This window comes from Delphinapterus leucas, chromosome 9 (genome assembly GCF_059928025.1).
Source record: "Delphinapterus leucas isolate spDelLeu-1000000601 "Yukka" chromosome 9, BTC_Dleu_Yukka2, whole genome shotgun sequence".
NCBI classification, from domain to species: Eukaryota; Metazoa; Chordata; class Mammalia; order Artiodactyla; family Monodontidae; genus Delphinapterus; species Delphinapterus leucas.
In genome coordinates, this window is record NC_143137.1 from 40,089,611 (window position 1) to 40,109,743 (window position 20,133).

A 20,133-nucleotide genomic window follows, 5' to 3' on the forward strand; every position below is an offset into this window, starting at 1 on the left:
GGGGGGGCGGAAAAAAAATGTGTGTCCAAGAAGTATTCCTCTGCATGTGGGATATGACTCCAGTGATTAATAGAAATTTTTAACTAGTTGGCATAAAAATTTTATTTCTCCTCTCCTTCATTCTTTCTCAGAGAAGCACTTTATTCTCCTACATACATGACTTGCTTGTAGCCGTGACTGTGTATGTCCACACTATCAGTCACTTTCCCACCTGTGTAGGGACATTGTGAGCAATGTCATATTTTTCTTACTGTCAAATTTCTTTATACAGTGGTTTACTTCAGTGACAATAGCAACATCAGTTCAACCAAAGTAAACGGATTTGTTTGAACCTAGATGGTTAAATGTTTCCTAACCTATTACTTTATGTGTTAGAGTTGGACACCCACAAAGAATAGGGGATAGCTCAAGTTTTTGCACAAAATTGGAATTTCAAAGCTTAAAAATCTTGGAAAGAAATGCCTTAATTTCAAAAACTTTGAACCACACAAAAATAGTAAATGCCATTCAGAAATGCTTCCAGTGCATCACTGTAGAATAATAGCTTGCTAATGAGAACAGTCCTACACTGGATAAACCGAGAGGATGTCTGAGAGAAGCAGTAAGCTGTGTGACAGACAGGCCTGGGAGACAAACACCACAGGCAGGACCTGGGGACCTGAAACAATTGAGCCACCACCCACAGTCATAGCGCTCAAGGGTAAGCTCAGTTGAGGGCTTTGACATGTGTTATATATAGAACTTGACAAGTGAGGTTCAGTAAACACTTGCAGATAATATATACTCTCTTATTAAACGAGAAGTTCTCTTTCTTCCCCTGGATGTCAAGTTTAGATGCTATGTGTTTGGATTTTTTAATATTCAGGCTCAGGTTTGGAAATTTGCCCTGTGCTTTGGGACAGACATTTTGAAGAGGAAAAAGCCTGAAACTTGGAAGACACCTGGATCGAATGTTTGAGACACACTAGTTATTATTATTTAAAGACTCCACCTCACACCCAATTTTTGTAGAAAAAAATAATGTGAGCACTAGCCCAATATTTACTGCATGGTAAGTGGCCAGTGTATCTGTAGTGATTGAATGAGTTAGTGAAAGAAAAAGAGAGAAATCAAGAAAAAGGGGGATGGAAAGCTAGAGAAGGGAGAGGAAAAAAGAAAAGAATAAGGAGAAGGAGGAAGAGGGGGAGAAGAAGAAGGAAGAAGAGGAAGACAGGCTCTAAGGTTCCCAGCCAGCCATACTGTCATCACTTGCAGGCCTTGAGCTGACTAATATCTTCCTGGCATCAAAGTCTTTCTACCTGGAAATAATACAAATATATTTATTTACCCACTTGATTGTCTACTATAATATGAACTTTTTGCAAAAGAGTGCAGCTGACCTCTGTAAGACCTGAAAGTAAGGGCTATAGTTTCTGCTTCCAGGGAGCTGATCCATTATGAATACAAGGAGCCAGGGAATTTTTTATTTTATTTATTTATTTAGTTTAATTTTTAAATTTTATTTTTTTTTTTTATACAGGTTCTTATTAGTCATCAATTTTATACACATCAGTGTATACATGTCAATCCCAATAGCCCAATTCATCCCACCACCCCACCACCCCCCGCTGCTTTCCCCACTTGGTGTCCATACGTTTGTTCTCTACATCTGTGTCTCACTTTCTGCCCTGCAAGCTGGTTCATCTGTACCATTTTTCTAGGTTCCACATAAATGCGTTAATGTACGATATTTGTTTTTCTCTTTCTGATTTACTTCACTCTGTATGACAGTCTCTAGATCCATCCACGTCTCTGCAAATGACCCAATTTCGTTCCTTTTTATGGCTGAGTAATATTCCATTGTATATATGTACCACATCTTCTTTATCCATTCGTCTGTCAATGGGCATTTAGGTTGCTTCCATGACCTGGCTATTGTAAATAGTGCTGCAATGAACATTGGGGTGCATGTGTCTTTTTGAATTATGGTTTTCTCTGGGTATATGCCCAGTACTGGGATTGCTGGGTCATATGTTAATTCTGTTTTTAGTTTTTTAAGGAACCTCCATACTGCTCTCCATAGTGGCTGTATCAATTTACATTCCCACCAGCAGTGCAAGAGGGTTCCCTTTTCTCCACACCCTCTCTAGCATTTGTTGTTTGTAGATTTTCTGATGATGCCCATTCTAACTGGTGTGAGGTGATACCTCATTGTAGTTTTGATTTGCATTTCTCTAATAATTAGGGATGTTGAGCAGCTTTTCATGTGCTTCTTGGCCATCTGTATGTCTTCTTTGGAGAAATGCCTATTTAGGTCTTCTGCCCATTTTTGGATTGGGTTGTTTGTTTCTTTAATATTGAGCTGCATGAGCTGTTTATATATTTTGCAGATTAATCCTTTGATGATTCATTTGCAAATATTTTCTCCCATTCTGAGGGTTGTCTTTTCGTCTTGTTTATGGTTTCCTTTGCTGTGCAAAAGCTTTGAAGTTTCATTAGGTCCCATTTGTTTATTTTTGTTTTTATTTCCATTACTCTAGAAGGTGGATCAAAAAATAGCTTGCTGTGATTAATGTCAAAGAGTGTTCTTCCTATGTTTTCCTCTAACAGTTTTATAGTGTCCGGTCTTACATTTAGGTCTCGAATCCATTTTGAGTTTATTTTTGTGTTTGCTGTTAGGGAGTGTTCTAATTTCATTCTTTTACATGTAGCTGTCCAGTTTTCCCAGCACCACTTATTGAAGAGACTGTCTTTTCTCCATTGTATATCCTTGCCTCCTTTGTCATAGATTAGTTGACCATAGGTGTGTGGGTTTATCTCTGGGCTTTCTATCTTGTTCCATTGATCTATGTTTCTGTTTTTGTGCCAGTACCATATTGTCTTGATTACTGTAGCTTTATAGTATAATTTGAAGTCTGGGAGTCTGATTCCTCCCCCTCCGTTTTTCTCCCTCAAGACTGCTTTGGCTCTTCAGGGTCTTTTGTGTCTCCATACAAATTTTAACATTTTTTGTTCTAATTCGGTAAAAAATGCCATTGGTAATTTGACAGGGATTGCACTGAATCTGTAGATTGCTTTGGGTAGTATAGTCATTTTCACAATATTGATTCTTCCAATCCAAGAGCATGGTATATCTCTCCATCTGTTGGTATCATCTTTAATTTCTTTCTTCAGTGTCTTATACTTTTCTGCATACAGGTCTTTTGTCTCCCTAGGTAGGTTTATTCCTAGGTATTTTATTCTTTTTGTTGCAATGGTAAATGGGAGTGTTTCCTTAATTTCTCTTTCAGATTTTTCATCATTAGTGTATAGGAATGCAAGAGATTTCTGTGCATTAATTTTTATCCTGAAACTTTACCAAATTCATTGATTAGCTCAAGTAGTTTTCTGGTGGCATCTTTAGGATTCTCTATGTATAGTATCATGTCATCTGCAAACAGTGACAGTTTTCCTTCTTCTTTTCCAATTTGTATTCCTTTTATTTCCTCTTCTTCTCTGATTGCCATGGCTAGGACTTCCAAAACTAAGTTGAATAATAGTGGTGAGAGTGGACATCCTTGTCTTGTTCCTGTTCTTAGAGGAAATGCTTTCAGTTTTTCACCATTGAGAATGATGTTTGCTGTGGGTTTGTCATATATGGCCTTTATTATGTTGAGGTAGGTTCCCACTGTGCCCACTTCCTGGAGAGTTTTTATCATAAATGGGTGTTGAATTTTGTCAAAACCTTTTTCTGCATCTGTTGAGATGACCATATGGTTTTTATTCTTCAATTTGTTAATATGGTGTATCACATTGATTGATTTGCATATATTGAGGAATCCTTGCATCCCTGGGATAAATCCCACCTGATCGTGGTGTATGATCCTTTTAATGTGTTGTTGCATTCTGTTTGCTAGTATTTTGTTGAGGTTTTTTGCATCTATGTTCATCAGTGATATTGGTCTGTAATTTTCCTTATTTGTAGTATCTTTGTCTGGTTTTGGTATCAGGATGATGGTGGCCTCATAGAATGAGTTTGGGAGTGTTCCTTCCTCTGCAGTTTTTTTGAAGAGTTTGAGACGGGTGGGTGTTAGCTCTTCTCTAAATATGTGGTAGAATTCACCTGTGAAGGCATCTGGTCCTGGACTTTTTGTTTGTTGGAAGATTTTTAATCACAGTTTCAATTTCATTACTTGTGATTGGTCTGTTCATATTTTCTGTTTCTTCCTGGTTCAGCCTTGGAACGTTATACCTTTCTAAGAATTTGTCAATTTCTTCCAGGTTGTCCATTTTATTGGCATAGAGTCACTTATAGTAGTCTCTTAGGATGCTTTGTATTTCTGCGGTGTCTGTTGTAACTTCTCCTCTTTCATTTCTAATTTTATTGATTTGAGTCCTCTCCCTCTTTTCCTTGGTGAGTCTGGCTAATGGTTTATCAGTTTTGTTTATCTTCTCAAAGAACCAGCTTTCAGTTTTATTGATCTTTGCTATTGCTTTCTTTGTTTCTATTTCATTTATTTCTGCTCTGATCTTTTTGACTTCTTTCCTTCTGCTAACTTTGGGTTTTATTTGTTCTTCTTTCTCTAGTTCCTTTAGGTGTAAGGTTAGATTGTTCACTTGAGATTTTTCTTGTTTTTTGAGGTAGGCTTGTATAGTTTTAAACTTGCCTCTTAGAACTGCTTTTGCTGAATCCCAGAGGTTTTGGATCATCGTGTTTTTATTGTCATTTGTTTCTAGGTATTTTTTGATTTCCTCTGTGATTTCTTCAGTGATCTCTTGGTTATTTAGTAATGTATTGTTTAGCCTCCATATGTTTGTGTTTTTTACGTTATTTTCCCTGTAATTCATTTCTAATCTCATAGCGTTGTGGTCAGAAAAGATGCTTGATATGAATTCAATTTTCTTAAATTTACTAAGGCTTGATTTGTGACCCAAGATGTGATCTATCCTGGGGAATGTTCTGTGCACACTTGAGAAGAAAGTGTAATCTACTATTTTTGAATGGAATGTCCTATAAATATCAATTAAATCTATCTGGTCTATTGTGTCATTTAAAGCTTCTGTTTCCTTATTTATTTTCATTTTAGATGATCTGTCCATTGGTGTAAGTGAGGTGTTAAAGTCCCCCACTGTTTTTGTGTTACTGTCGATTTCTTCTTTTATAGCTGTTAGCAGTTGCCTTATGTATTGAGGTGCTCCTATGTTGGGTGCATATATATTTATAATTGTTATATCTTCTTCTTGGCTTGATCCCTTGATCATTATGTAGTGTCCTTCCTTGTCTCTTGTAACATTCTTTATTTTAAAGTCTATTTTATCTGATATGAGTATTGCTACTCCAGCTTTCTTTTAATTTGCATTTGCACGGAATATCTTTTTCCATCCCCACTTTCAGTCTGAATGTGTCCCTAGGTCTGAAGTGGGTCTCTTGTAGACAGCATATATATGGGTTTTGTTTTTGTATCCATTCAGCAAGTCTGTGTCTTTTGGTTGGGGCATTTAATCCATTCTCGTTTAAGGTAATTATTGTTATGTGTGTTCCTATGACATCTTCTTAATTGTTTTGGGCTTGTTTTTGTAAGTCCTTTTCTTCTCTTGTGTTTCCCACTTAGAGAAGTTCCTTTAGCATTTGCTGTAGAGCTGGTTTGGTGGTGCTGAATTCTCTTAGCTTTTGCTTGTCTGTAAAGCTTTTGATTTCTCCATCGAATCTGAATGAGATCCTTGCCGGGTAGAGTAATGTTCATCATAGGTTCTTCCCTTTCATCACTTTAAGTATATCATGCCACTCCCTTCTGGCTTGTAGAGTTTCTGCTGAGAAAGCAGCTTATGGAAGTTCCTTTGTATGTTATTTGTTGTTTTTCCCTTACTGCTTTCAATAACTTTTCTTTGTCTTTAAATTTTGCCAGTTTGATTACTGTGTGTCTCGGCGTGTTTCTCCTTGGGTTTATCCTGTATGCGACTCTCTGCGCTTCCTGGACTTGGGTGGCTATTTCCTTTCCCATGTTAGGGAAGTTTTCGACTATAGTCTCTTCAAATATTTTGTCAAGTCCTTTCTTTCTTCTCCTTCTGGGACCCCTATAATGCAAATGTTTTGTGTTTAATGTTGTCCCAGAGGTCTCTTAGGCTGTCTTCATTTCTTTTCATTCTTTTTTCTTTATTCTGTTCCACAGCAGTGAATTCCACCCATTCTGTCTTCCAGGTCACTTATCCTTTCTTCTCCCTCAGTTATTCTGCTATTGATTCCTTCTAGTGTAGTTTTCATTTCAGTTATTGTATTGTTCATCTCTGTTTCTTTGTTTTTAATTCTTCTAGATCTTTGTTAAACATTTCTTGCATCTTCTCGATCTTTGCCTCCATTCTTTTTCTGAGGTCCTGCATCATCTTCACTATCATTATTCTGAATTCTTTTTCTGGAAGGTTGCCTATTGCCACTTCATTTAGTTGTTTTTCTGGGGTTTTATCTTGTTCCTTCATCTGGTACATAGCCCTCTGCCTTTTCTTCTTGTCTGTCTTTCTGTGAATGTGGTTTTTTTCGCACAGGAACAGGAACTTTCTTTTGCTGTCTGCTTTCTGGTGGATGAGGCTATCTAAGAGTCTTGTGCACAGGGAATTCTTTAAAAACAGCATCTATAGTATTTATTGCTGATGTTACTTAGATATGTCACCCAAATATCTTATTGTGTTTCCCCTTCCCAAAGTATTATACCCTATTCATTCCCTTCTGCACACTCCTGAGGTCGAAACTCAAATTCCTTTTCTTTCAGGAGCCCTCTTTGGCCCCCTTATACATTCTCAGCTGCTGTCTCAAAATGCTTCACCTAAGTGTCTCATTCCTTCTTTCATTGCTTCATTAATTCCCATTTTAATTCTTTATTTTAGTCATTTGTGTATCTGTTTTTAATGTTGAATTTCTTTCAGAACTAACTGAGTGTTTTTTTATATTAGGCATGAATTTTTAACTGAATGTGTGAAATAATGGTTAAAAACCACCTTTACCTTATTAAACATATCCCTGAAAGGGCTGCGTTTGGATCGGATTCAGTAACTGATGTCGCGATTTTAGAATAAACTGTGGGCCCAGGGCACCCTCTCCTAAGGAGCAGGGCTGCCTCCCTGGCTCTCTGTGAGCCACCTTGCCTTGGGCAGCGAGCTCTTCTTTATCTCTGTCATTGACCCCTGAAGCACAGCAAGAAGCCTGGCCTCAAACCCCAGTTTCCCTCTGCCTTCTCTCATTCTCCTACTTTTGGGGAATTCCCTGGTAGTCCAGGGGTTAGGACTCTGAGATTTCATTGCTGAGGGCCCAGGTCCCTCAGGGTTCAATCCCTGGTTGGGGAAATAAGATCCCTCAAGCTCCCACAAGCCAAGTGGCAAAGAACAAACAAACAAACAACCACGCTTTCTTTGTTCCTTTTAGTGAAAAGAATGAAGTCTGACGCTTACCACACCACACACCATACACACCATATAAGCCATTTGTAATCTGACCCCAACTTATATTTCAAAGCATACTTTTTGTCATGACCGCTCTTTCCCCACCCCACCCTCAGCTGATGCACCAGACCTACAGGCCTTCTTGCTATTCCTGGAATGTTTTTTTTTCATACCTACAAGTTGTTTCTTCTCTCTATAGACCCCAAATGTACAGTTTGACACAGGAGACTGAGGTCTAAATTATATCCTAAATGATTTTATTTCTGTTCTTAAAAACTCCCGCTTGTTCTCCCATTGCCTCTCAGAGATGTATAAATGTCTTAGCATGACATAATAAATCTCTCCCGCCAGCCTTTATAATTCTATATCCAGCCTCTCCGCCACTGGAGCACCAGGATTCCCCCATCTTCCCTGAAGAATTTCTTCATTGTTCTGCTCTGACCTCAACCCACACAGGAGAACTCTTCAGCTTTGCTGAGGCTTGGCAGGAGCTATTTCCTTGAGTCTCACCAGTTCCCTTCCCCATGCTTTGCTCACAACCCTGCTTGGGCCCCAGTGGTCATTACCCATGGCCTGAGGCCTACCTCCATATCATAAGTAAGACATAAAGTGGCTTCTGTGGCTGTTTTATAAGGAATCCATGATAGAACCAACATTAGAGGCCAGTCTACGAGTTGAGAATCCTAAAAAAAAATTGTACAGTCCTACAAAATAGCATTAGGCAATCCATATCCTCATGAGTGCCTAGACTTCAGGTCCCAGGACCACCTCTCCTTTCTAGAAGTGCATCTATAATCTACTTTGGGATTTCTCACTTTGTTCAATAAAGAAATCATATTATTTTAAGTATCTTTCATCTAGTAGGTACTTAATATTCTGAGATTAATAAAACATATCCCTCCCTGCATTTAAATCTCCTTCTGTCTAGTAGGGGAGAAAGAGGTACATAAGTTATTTACAACAACACCTACACCTACAGGAAAATGCCACAAGAATTCAGAAAGGGGAGTAATTTATTTAATGCAGTGGAGAGTGAAGGCATCAAAATGTAGCAGCAATGGAGTAATGCTTGGGCACAGATTTGTAACAGGTGCTGGATCTTGAAGGATGCATTAAAGTTCTAGATGCAGACAGAAAGAGGTAGAGCACTCCAGGTAAAGACAGGAGTCTGAGAAAAGGCATGGATGCATGTTCAGGGAATTACCGATAGTCTGATGTGCGAGGAATATTAGGTAAATGAGTAGAAAAATAGGTGAATATCTGTAGATGAAGCTTGTCTACTGAAAATTATAAAGATGCAAATTGTAAAATATCAAATGACATTTTAATATTTCAATTCCAAAAGCTTACTTTGGGCAACGGAATGGAGAAAGGATTGGAGGAAGGCAGGACAAAAAGATTAATACTGTTAGCAGGCTATTATGCTGATCATGTTTAAATATTATAAGGATTGGTGCAAGTTGACACCACATAGGAGAATTCACCCCCAACTAACAAAAATTGAAGACTCAGGCTGGAGAGGACATTGCGTGCTTCACGTACATCAGTTAGCAAGTGATGACATTTATATATTAAATCAACAATAAAAAGACAGGAATAATCACTGGACATTTAAAGAAAGCAAATGCCACATTAAAAAAAAATCAAACTCCACAGGCCAATGAACTAACAGACTAGCTAGTTTGCTAAGAGGACAAAGGATAAAAAGTAAATTTAAATGTAATTAATACCATCAAAGAGAAGAGAATGATGTGAAAGAAATTCAGCTATAGTTGTTACTGAATAATAGATGTACCAAAAACCCAATTGGTGAGCTTGTAAGAATGTTCAGAAAGATTCTCACAGATGAAACAAAGAAATGGCCAAGAGAGAATATTGAAAATGAATGCTACAAGACACTTAGGGCAAATCTAGAAGTTCCAACATCATCTGGAGAGAGCAAAATGGAATGGAGTACTCATAATCGAAGACCATCTCCTACACACAAAAAAGATGACATCTTTATGTTAGTGGATCTCACCCAGTGCTGAGCTGAACCAATAGAAGAGATTCATGTTTCGAATCAGGATGGAATTTCAAATCACAAAGAACACACTCACATATCCACTTGGATGTCTAATAAACATCTCAAATTTAGTACATCCAAAACGGAACTCCTGTACCTTTCTCCCCCCACGTCCCAGACATACACATAAACTTGTTACTTTCAAAGTTTTTCCAGTCTCAGGTGACAGTAACTCCACTTTCTAGTTGCTTGAGTGAAAAACCTTAGAGTCATCCTTGATTCCTCTTTTTCTCCCCAAATTAAGCTCCACTCCGTAAGCAACTTCTATCCTCTTTTCTTCAAAATAATCAACATAGGATACCTGGACCAGATCTTTTTTCTATAAAGTACATTCCTGAGACAATTGACACAGAGTCTACAGATGATGTAACAGAATTGCATCAGTGTTGCTTTCCTGACTGTGATTATTGTATGTGGTTATGTAAGAGAATGTACTGTTCTTAGGAAATATATACTGCATGTCATAGAGATAAAAGCATCATGTCTTCAACTTATTCCCAAATGGATCAAAATATTATAATATGTATATATAAAAAGTGAAAGGTAAATGTGGTAAACGTTACAATTGGGGAATTGGGTTAAGGATATATTGGAGTCCTTTGTACCATTCATACAATGTTTTTGTAAATATAAAGTTTTTCTAAGTTAAAAATTACAAAAAAATAAAATAAATCTAAGTTGTGTCTTCTCTTCACGACTTACATTGCTACAACTGTAATTCAAGCCACAACATGTTTCACTGGGATTATAACAAATTCATGAATTCTCCCTTTTTTTACTCTTGCCTCCCCTATGGTCTATTCCCAGTTCAGCAACCAGAGTGATCTTTCAAAATGTAAGTCAGAATGTAAGTCAGAATTCCTCTCTTCACAACCCTCTAATGGCCCCTCATTTTACTCAGAATCTAGTCAAAATTTGGAAAATAGCCTATTAGGCCCTACAGAATTTAAGCCCTCTTCCCTCACACTCTCTTTCTTTGATCTTATCTCCTATAACTCTCCCTTCCACTGGTATATTCCAACTAAACATAATAACTCCTTGCTTTCCCTCAAACATCCCTGGCATGTTCCCACCTCAGGGCCTTTGCTCATGAAGTTTCTTCTTCAGGATGTTCTTTCCCCACCTATCTGCACAACTTGCACCTTCACCCCCTTCACATCTCTGACCAAAGGTACTTCACTGATTCCTTTCCTCCATATTTGAAATGTCAACACTTGACCACTTGTACCCAGCACACCTTTTCCTCTTTTTCTACTTTATTATTCTCCACAGCATTTATCACCGACATACCATGTTTTCGTTGTTTGTCTTCTTGCTCCCTCCACTATGATTCAAACTCCTTGAGGACAAGAAATTCTGTTTTGTTCACTTTTTTACCTCCAGCACTGGGGACACAGCTTTGCACATAATACCTTCTTAATAAATAACTGTTGAATGGATGAAACCAAACGTACTAAAAGTTCTCATGGGGTGGTGGAGCGGGGGAGTCCAGATACTCTATAAAAGAACTTAAGAAAAATCAGCATCAGACTTCTGACATAGTGAATGCTGAAGAAAAAAATCTGAATGGTTCTGAAAGATGATTTTGAATTTAGAAGTCTGCTTTCAACCAAACCACCATTTGAGATGGAGAGAAAAGGAAAGGTATATACATGAACGCTCAGAAAGTTTACCTCTCTCAGATCTTCCTTGAACTATTAATGTATGTTCTAGTAACATGAAAAAGTTACATGGGATACCAAAATAAAGTAGTCGGGGAATGACATCAGCATCACACTGATGTGAGAAGCTCTCTTTGTTCTTCCCCTTCAATCTGCAACCAGTAAAACATCCACAACTCAACAAAGGTGCCCCTGCCCAACACACCAGGGTGCTGGGGAATTCCACATATCTGTACATCTAAAAGTGGATGCATTGGAACAAATAGAGGAGGTAGAACCAGAAAAACAGTAGAGGTGACACCTGCAATCCCAGGTCACCAGTCACAGCAACTGAGCCCAGAGTCCCAGAGAACTCAGTAGCAGCAGAGGAGGAGGTACGAACAACTCTGGCCTCCCAGCCACCTCCCAGCCACAGCCATGGTTAAATGGGCAGCAGTGTGGTGGGTGGCCTGTGACCCTGTCCTGCCAACTGCAGAGGAGCCCACAACTCCAGCCCCTCTGCCCTCTGCGTGCAGCAGCAGAGCCTGTGAACCTGACAGCACCAGACATGGCAGAGGTGCCTGCACCACCCCAGTTCCCCATCACCTTCCCCTCCCCCATGGGGAGGGAGTGTGCACATCAGGAGATCCTGAGCTTAGTGGAAGAGCCTACCATTCTGGTGACCCAGGCAGTGATGTCAGTGACATGGGCAGCAGCAAGGTACCAGTGATCCTGGAGGCACAAGCAGTGATAATGAGGGCTGTGGGCCACATCTCTGACAGGCAGTGAAGGGTAGAAAGTGCCAATTCTCAAATATAACCAGAGGCAGCTCAGGTAAGCGAAACCAGAAACTCATGCTATAGTGCTAACTACTGGAAAGCAAAAGAAAGGCCTTTAATTTCTAACCTGTTGAATTCTTAGAGACAAGTAAAAAAACAAAACAAACAACAACTTTACCTAAAGAAGAAAGGTGTGCAATACTTCAGATGCACCAGCAAAGGAAGAAGTCATCAAGCACCACAGTAACATGGTACTACAAAAAGAAAATGACAGTTCTCCGGAAACCAAACTTAAAGTCACAAAATATTGTGATCTAACTGATAGGAGAATTCCAAAAAGCTATCATGAGGAAACTCAACGTGCTACAAGGAAAATCAGAAAGGCAGTTCAGTGAGCTCAGGAATAAAACTAATAAACAGAAGCAATACTTTACCAAAGAGATTGAAACTCTAAAAAAATAACCAAACAGAAATTCTGGGGCTAAAGACCTCAATAAATGAGATAAAGAATGCATTAGAAAGCATTTTAAACAGAGCAGACCATACAGAAGAGGGAATCAGTGAGCTCAAAGATAGAAATCTAGAAATGATACAGATAGAAGAGGAAAGAAAATCAAGATCCCCCAAAATGAAGAAACTCTATAAGAAGTATCGGACTCTTTTAGGAAGGGCAACATTAAGGTGATGGGTATCTCAGAAGAGGGAGAAGGGAACAGAGAGTTTATTTAAAGAAACAATAGCTGAGAACTTTCCAAACCTGGGGAAGGAACTGGATATACACAACTGTGAAGCTAAGAGAACATCTAATTACCTCAATGCAAAAAGACCTTCTCCAAGACACAATATATTAAAACCATCAAAAGTCAATGACAGGGCTTCCCTGGTGGCGCAGTGGTTGAGAGTCCACCTGCCGATGCAGGGGACATGGGTTCGTGCCCCGGTCTGGGAAGATCCCATGCGCCGCGGAGCGGCGGGGCCCGTGAGCCATGGCTGCTGAGCCTGTGCGTCCGGAGCCTGTGCTCCGCAACGGGAGAGGCCACAACAGTGAGAGGCCCGCGTACCACAAAAAAAAAAAAAAAAAAAAAGTCAGTGACAAAGAATTTTAAAGGCAACCAGGAGAAAAAGGATTGTATCCTACAAAGAAACCCCTTTTAGGCAATCAGCAGATTTTTCAGCAGAAACTCTACAGGCTGGGAGGGAATGGGATGACATTCTCAAAATGCTGAAAGATAAAACTGTCATCCAAGAATACTCTATTCAGCAAGGTTGTCATTAGGTACAAAGGAGAAATAAAGACTTTCCCAGACGAACAAAAGCTAAGGGAGTTCATCAGTAAAGACACAGTTTGTAAAAAACGTTGAAAGGAGCTTCTCTACCAGAAACAAAAGGTAAAAATACACAGAACTTTGAGTAAGGTGATAAATAGACAGACAGAATAAAAAAATTGCAACTCTATATCAGCATATGTTTTTGAACACTTTATTAAAGCATAAAGGTTAAAAGGAAGAGAAGCAGAAAATAATAACTATAGCTACTTCAATTTGGTAAAAAAAGCGAAAACTCATAAAAAGGGATAATTTGAGACAACAAAAACACAAAAGGGGAAGAGGAAAAGGATGTATCTCATGTAGGTAAATGAAGATAAGATACTATCAGCAGAAATGGACTATTTTATCCATGAGACGTTTTATATAAACTTATGGCAACTATAAAACATAAGTCTAGAGCAGAGACACAAAACAGAAAAAAGAGGAAACCAAGAAAAACATTATAAAAAAACACCAAACCAAAATGGCAGACAGAAGCACAAGGAAAAAGAAACAATGGAGATATAGAGCAACCAGAAAATGAAAGATAAAATGAAGAGACTGAAAAACATGCTACTGAACAATTATTGGGTCAAAGAGGAAATCAAAAGAGAAATCAAATAATATCTGAAGACAAATGTAAGTGAAAATATGACATATCAAAATCTATGGGATACAGCAAAAGTGGTACCAACAGGGAAGTTTGTATAGCAATACAGGCCTACCTCCAGAAACAAGGAAAATCTCAAATAAACAATGTAACCTAAACTTACACCTAAAGGAACCAGAAAAAGAAGAACAAACCAGGCCCAAAGGCAGTTAGAAGGAAGGAAATATTAAAGATCAGAGTGGAAATAAATAAAATAGAGACTAGAAAGACAGTAGAAATGATCAGTCAAACTAAGAGCTGGTTCTTTGAAAACATAGACAAAATTAACAAACCTTTCACTAGATAAACCTTTAGCTACGAAAAAAAGAGAGAAGTCTCTGATAAATAACATCAGAAATGAAAGAGGAGAAATAACAACAAATACCACAGAAATACAAAGAATTATAAGAGAAAATTATGAACTGCTGTATGCCAACAAATTGGACAACCTAGAAGAAATGGACAAATTCTTAGAATTATACAACCTTGCAAGACTGAATCATGAAGAAATAGAAAACCTGAATAAACTGATCACAAATAAAGTGATTGAAATAATAATCAAAAACCTCCCAAAAAACAAAATCCAGGACCAGATGCCTTCACAGGTAAATTCTACCAAACATTTAAAGAAGATTTAATACCTACCCTTCTCAAACCCTTCCAAAAAAATTGAAGAGGAGGGAATGCTTCCTAACTTATTTTACGAGGTCAACATTACCCTGATACCAAAACCAGACAAAGCAACCCCATAAAAGAAAGTTACAAGCCCATATCTCTGGTGAACATAAATGCAAAAATCCTCAACAAAATATCAGCAAACTGAATACAACAATACATGAAAAGGATCATATACCATGATCAAATGGGATTTATTCCAGGGATGTAAGAATGTTTCAGCATCTACAAATCCATCAGTGTGATACACCACATTAACAAAATAAAGGATAAAAACCATATGATCATCTCACTAGTGGTAAAAACCTGAAAGCTATTCCTCTAAAATCAGGAACAAGACAAGGATACCCACTCTTGCACTCTTATTCAACATAGTATTGGAAGTCCTAGCCAGAGCAATTAGGCAAGGAGAACATATAACACTCATCCAGATTGGAAAAGAAGAAGTAAAACTGTCACTATTTGCAGATGACATGATTTTACGTATAGAAAACCTTAAAGACTCAACCAAAAAAACTATTAGAAATAATAAATGAACACAGTAAAGTTACAGGGTACAAAATCAACATACAAAAATCTGTTTCATTTCTATACACTAACAATGAGCTAGCAGAAAGAGAAATTAAGAAAACAATCCCTTTTACAATTGCAACAAAAAGAATAAAATGCCTAGAAATAAATCTATCCAATAAGGTGAAACACCTGTACACTGAAAATTATGACATTGTTGAAAGAAATTTAATAAGACACAAATAAATGGAAAGATTTCTGTGTTCATGGATTGGAAGAATTACCATTGTTAAAATGTCTATATTCCCTAAAACAATCTATATATTCAGTGCAATCCTTATTAAAATCCCAAGGACATTTTTCACAGAAATAGAACCAAAAATTCAAAAATTTATATGGAACCACAAAAGACCCAGAAAGCCAGAGAAACCTTGAGATAAAAGAACAAAACTGGAGGTAACACACTCCCTGATTTCATGCCATATTATAAAGCTATACTGATCAGAACAGCTACTAGGAGAAAAAACAGATACATAGATCAATGGAACAGAATTGAGAGCCCAGAAATATACCCACACATACATGGACAATTAATTACGAATAGAATATACATATGGAGAAAGGACAGTTTCTTCAATAAATGGTGCTGGGAAAACTGGGCAGCTACATGCAAAAGAATGGAACTAGACCACTATCTCACACCACACACAAAAATCAACTCAAAATCGATAGAAGACTTGAAGGTAAGACCTGAAATCATAAAACTCCTAGAAGAAAATATAGGCAGTACACTCTTTGACATTGGTCTTATCAATATCTTTCCAGATATATCTCCTCAGGCAAAGAAAACAAAAGCAAAAATAAACAAATGGGACTACATCAAACAAAAACTTCTGCACAGCAAAAGATGAAAAATGAAGACAACCCACCAAATGGGAGAAGATATTTATTGACAAAGGCAAAGAATTAATACAGAGGATCAATGGCTAAGTGGCTGCCTTAAGGTCGGGAGCAGAGTAATGAAGTATGACTCACAGTGGATGCTGTGCCGTAACTGGGAGCTTTGGGTGACCTGATCAGGCTCGTGATAAAAGGCCTGGTCCCTTGGACCTTATTCTTCATTCCTCTTTGCTTCCCATTCCATCCCTGGATCACTTCTCCTGCTGCACACTGAACAAAAGGGACTGTGGGTGACAGCTTCCTGATCATTCAATATCAGAAAACAAGTCCTACCCCAGTTATTTCTTCATAGTGCTTATCACTGTCATCTGACTTGCTCCTTGTCATCCTCCACACCCACATTTGGACCCTTCTGGAAAGAAAGGATCCATGAAAGCTGTATACTTTACTACTGTGTCTGCAGGGCCAAAGGAACACCTATGCCAGGGATCAGAAGACAAAAATCACAAAATCTTAGCATTAGGGTGAAACCTAGAGCTTCTTGTGTCCATTTAAACTGAGGAAGACACTGCGGCCCACACAGGGACCTTCCTTACCTAACACAGCAATCACTAGCTTAATCTCAGCAATCCTGTTCCCGTCCAGAACTGTTCCCATGACACAGCACCATTATAGGAGGACATCAGAGGCCTAGAGAGGTAAAAGGCAGCTTCTACACGGCAGAGCCATGCTCTAAGCCCACCCTCATATATCCCTCTTCAAGAACACCAGATAGGAGCCACAGTGAATATCCAGCCCCAGCTAGAAGAGGCAAAAACATGAGAAAGGTTGTTTGTGGACAAATGGCTTCCTTGACTTTGAGATACCTTTAGAACAAATTACATTTTGTTATTTCTGTTGGAAACAAATAGGGGCATTCACTTTAATCACTCTGGGAAAATCAAACAGCGTTTTATCCAAAATATTTTGAGAAAAGACTCTGGAATGACAGCTCCATGTTAAGAACCACCTCAGGGTAGCTAAAAAAGAATCTGTCTGAAAATATCAGAAGCAGGGTGGAAAACACAAAACAGAAATATCGGCTCTAAAGAAATCCATTTGAGGGACTTCCCTGGTGGTGCAGTGGTTAAGAATCTGCCTGCCAATGCAGGGGACACAGGTTCATGCCCTGGTCCAGGAAAATCCCACATGCCACGGAGCAACTAGGCCCGTGCACCACAACTACTGAGCCTGTGCTCTAGAGCCCGTGAGCTACAACTACTGAGCCCACGTGCCACAACTACTGAAGCCTGTGTGCCTAGAGCCCGAGCTCCGCAACAAGAGAAGTAACCTCAATGAGAAGCCCATGCACCATAACGAAGAGTAGCCCCCCTCTCCACAACTAGAGAAAGTCTACGCGCAGCAATAAACACTCAACACAGCCATAAATAAATAAATGAATAATTTTAAAAAAAGAAATCCATTTGAAAGAATTATATGCCTAAGTAACATATTAAACAGTCACCCCTCGCCTGTTTTTTCCTTGTGTTTGTACTCTTTCATGGTCATTTTCCTTTGCTTATACTATTTCTGAAGTTTGAAAAGAATCTCCTGGTTCTTCAACTAAAATAACAACAACAACAAAAAAACCTTGCTTGGGCAATTTTAAGTACAGTTATAGATCTGCAGCCTCACAAATGAAAAAATTCAGTTTCAACAAACAACAGCATTCTGGGTTTGAGCTATTATTTTTGCAATCACTTGAGGAGTTAAACCTTGTTCCCGACTTGATAATTTCTGGTGACCCATAAGGAAGTGAAAGCTGGGGTCAGATCCCCATGAAGGTGAAACTCAGAGCCTTTGTGTTTGTACAGAGTAAGAGAAACACCGCCCTGCAAGCCACCTCAGCACACTGTTTCACAACCTACTTTCTCCAAAATAAGGAGCAATCTGTGAGTTCTTTCCATTCCCAGGGGCAGCTTTTTTCAGATATCCAGGTCTGTTGGTATTAAAATGTGCTGTGAATTCTGACGCTCGCATATGTCCCTCACCTCTTTACTGGAAATCTTGCTCCAAAGAAATACCTAGTTGCCCAAGGATTGTGTGTTCTCAGAAAATGTTAAACCTGTGGGAGTGTGTTCCTGGAAATCCCCTATGCCCAAGGCTGTAATGGTCTTCTTGCCACCTTCATCACAGGACGGGCCTCCTTAATCCACCCCAGCCCCAAAGACAGAAACAACCTGTCAGGTAACCAGTAAGGGAGGAGGGCTTCCGAGAGACAAAACTCGGTAGTCAGCCATACTAGTAACTTCCTCGCCTCTAAGCTTGCATATAGCCCAATGAAGAATTGAAACATAACAAAGTAAGGATAGGATATCACTAAAGAGGCTGCTTTTCACATTTTCATTTCACATGATTCACGCTGAGTATGTTTCATCAGGAGTATCACAAGTAGGCTTTCTTCTTTTCAGCCCCACTCTGACCATTTTTGGTGCTTAACTATCTACTTTTTCATCTTCTCCATTTTTTTTCTTCATAATAACTACAATGGTTTTGTTTCCTTTACTTTTCTCCGTGTTTCTGTGTTTTATTTTATTACAGAAAGAGGCAACGAAACTAAAGGAAAATTAGATGAACAGAATTTTTCCACTCTCTTGAATATTTTAGTATATTTTCTGCTAGTATCTTTCTATTCATCTATGTTAGTGAGGTAGATATAATTACATTGTACCTCAATTTTCAACCCATATTTTTCACTAGTGATATATTGAAGGACTTAGCCTTGAAGTTTCTGTACTTTTTTCTTTTTTTTTTGTTGAACGGGGGAAGTTGGAGTGGGGAGCTCAGAAAGGGGCTACAGGCAGTGTCTGTGGGGAAGGTCAGGGGCCCCTGCTCACCCTTCCTTGGTGACAGTGACTCTCAGAGGGTGGCCGGCTCTCCACTTCTTTTTTTTTTTTTTTTAAAGAAGATGTTGGGAGTAGGAGTTTATTAATTAATTTATTTATTTTTGGCTGTGTTGGGTCTTCGTTTCTGTGCGAGGGCTTTCTCTAGTTGTGGCGAGTGGGGGCCACTCTTCATCGCGGTGTGCAGGCCTCTCACTCTCGCGGCCTCTCTTGTGGCAGAGCACAGGCTCAGTAGTTGTGGCTCACGGGCCTAGTTGCTCCGCGGCATGTGGGATCTTCCCAGACCAGGGCTCGAACCCGTGTCCCCTGCATTAGCAGGCAGATTCTCAACCACTGCACCACCAGGGAAGCCCCAAGCTTCTGTACTTTTAAATGACTACATAATATCCCATCAAGTGGTCATCTTCAAATGCTATTTAACCAAATATTCAGCAATGGGACATTTCCAACTTACTGTTGTTATAAATAACTCTATGATAAACATTTTTGTGAATTAAGCATTTTACATATTTTGGATTATTTCCAGAAGCTGGCATCCAAGAAAAGAGTGGTTGTATGACATGAAAATATTTATGGATCTAGATTTACAGTGCCAAATTGTTTTACATTGATGGATACAAAATATTCATTTAAAGTAAAAAGTTTCTTCCTGCTTTCTAATTTAAGCTGTTACTATCAAGCAGGTTATTAAAAATACTTTATCCAAATGACTCCAATCAGCCAGCAATCTTTATTAGTTGTTCTTATGGGCAGAATTCCGAAATGAGCAAAACGAGGAACTATGGGTAAAATGCTGTCCTCAAGTAACTCATTGCCCCTTGAAACCATACCCTCAGCCCTCAGCAAGCTAAGCCAACAACGAAAGAAAAGTATTCCAGAAGTTCTACAGGTATTCTCCTGTTCAAATCCTGTCTTTGCTTCACATCTAAATAGAGCTCTGGAAAAATCATTGACCTCTGTCTTGGAGCTCAATTTAATCTGCCAACAAGTCAAGATGCCACTGCCAACAGAACATCTAGGGAGGACTGGGAATGGGAAATTACTTTAGAGAATGTTGAGTCTCTTTATTAAGGGAAAGATGACTTTTCATTTGAGAACTCACCAACATCTATGGTTGGAAGGCACCATACCTCCAAGGAGAATGTGAAATATCTTAGAGCAGTAAGGCTTTCCACAAGTCAAAGCTACTGAGCAGTTAGCAAGGCAAATCTGCTGAGGCTCCCCCTTCTCTCATCTTCAGTCCCAGGTGCCTCTGGGTCTGTGCTTTCTCTTCAACAATGGACATGTCAATTCTAGCACAATTTGTTGATAACAGAACTGCCATGTTCTCAGTTCTT

General features: G+C 38.9%; 2 protein-coding genes across 9 annotated transcripts in view; one reads left to right on the forward strand and one right to left on the reverse strand.

The window, feature by feature from the left end:
* The window catches only part of THAP5 (THAP domain containing 5), a 196,289-nt gene that overhangs the window by 50,092 nt on the left and 126,064 nt on the right, over positions 1-20,133 (forward strand). The gene's annotated exons all lie outside the window — the stretch shown is intronic.
* LOC111179490 (putative G protein-coupled receptor 141) overlaps positions 1-20,133 on the reverse strand; it is a 161,329-nt gene that overhangs the window by 12,646 nt on the left and 128,550 nt on the right. The window lies entirely within an intron of this gene.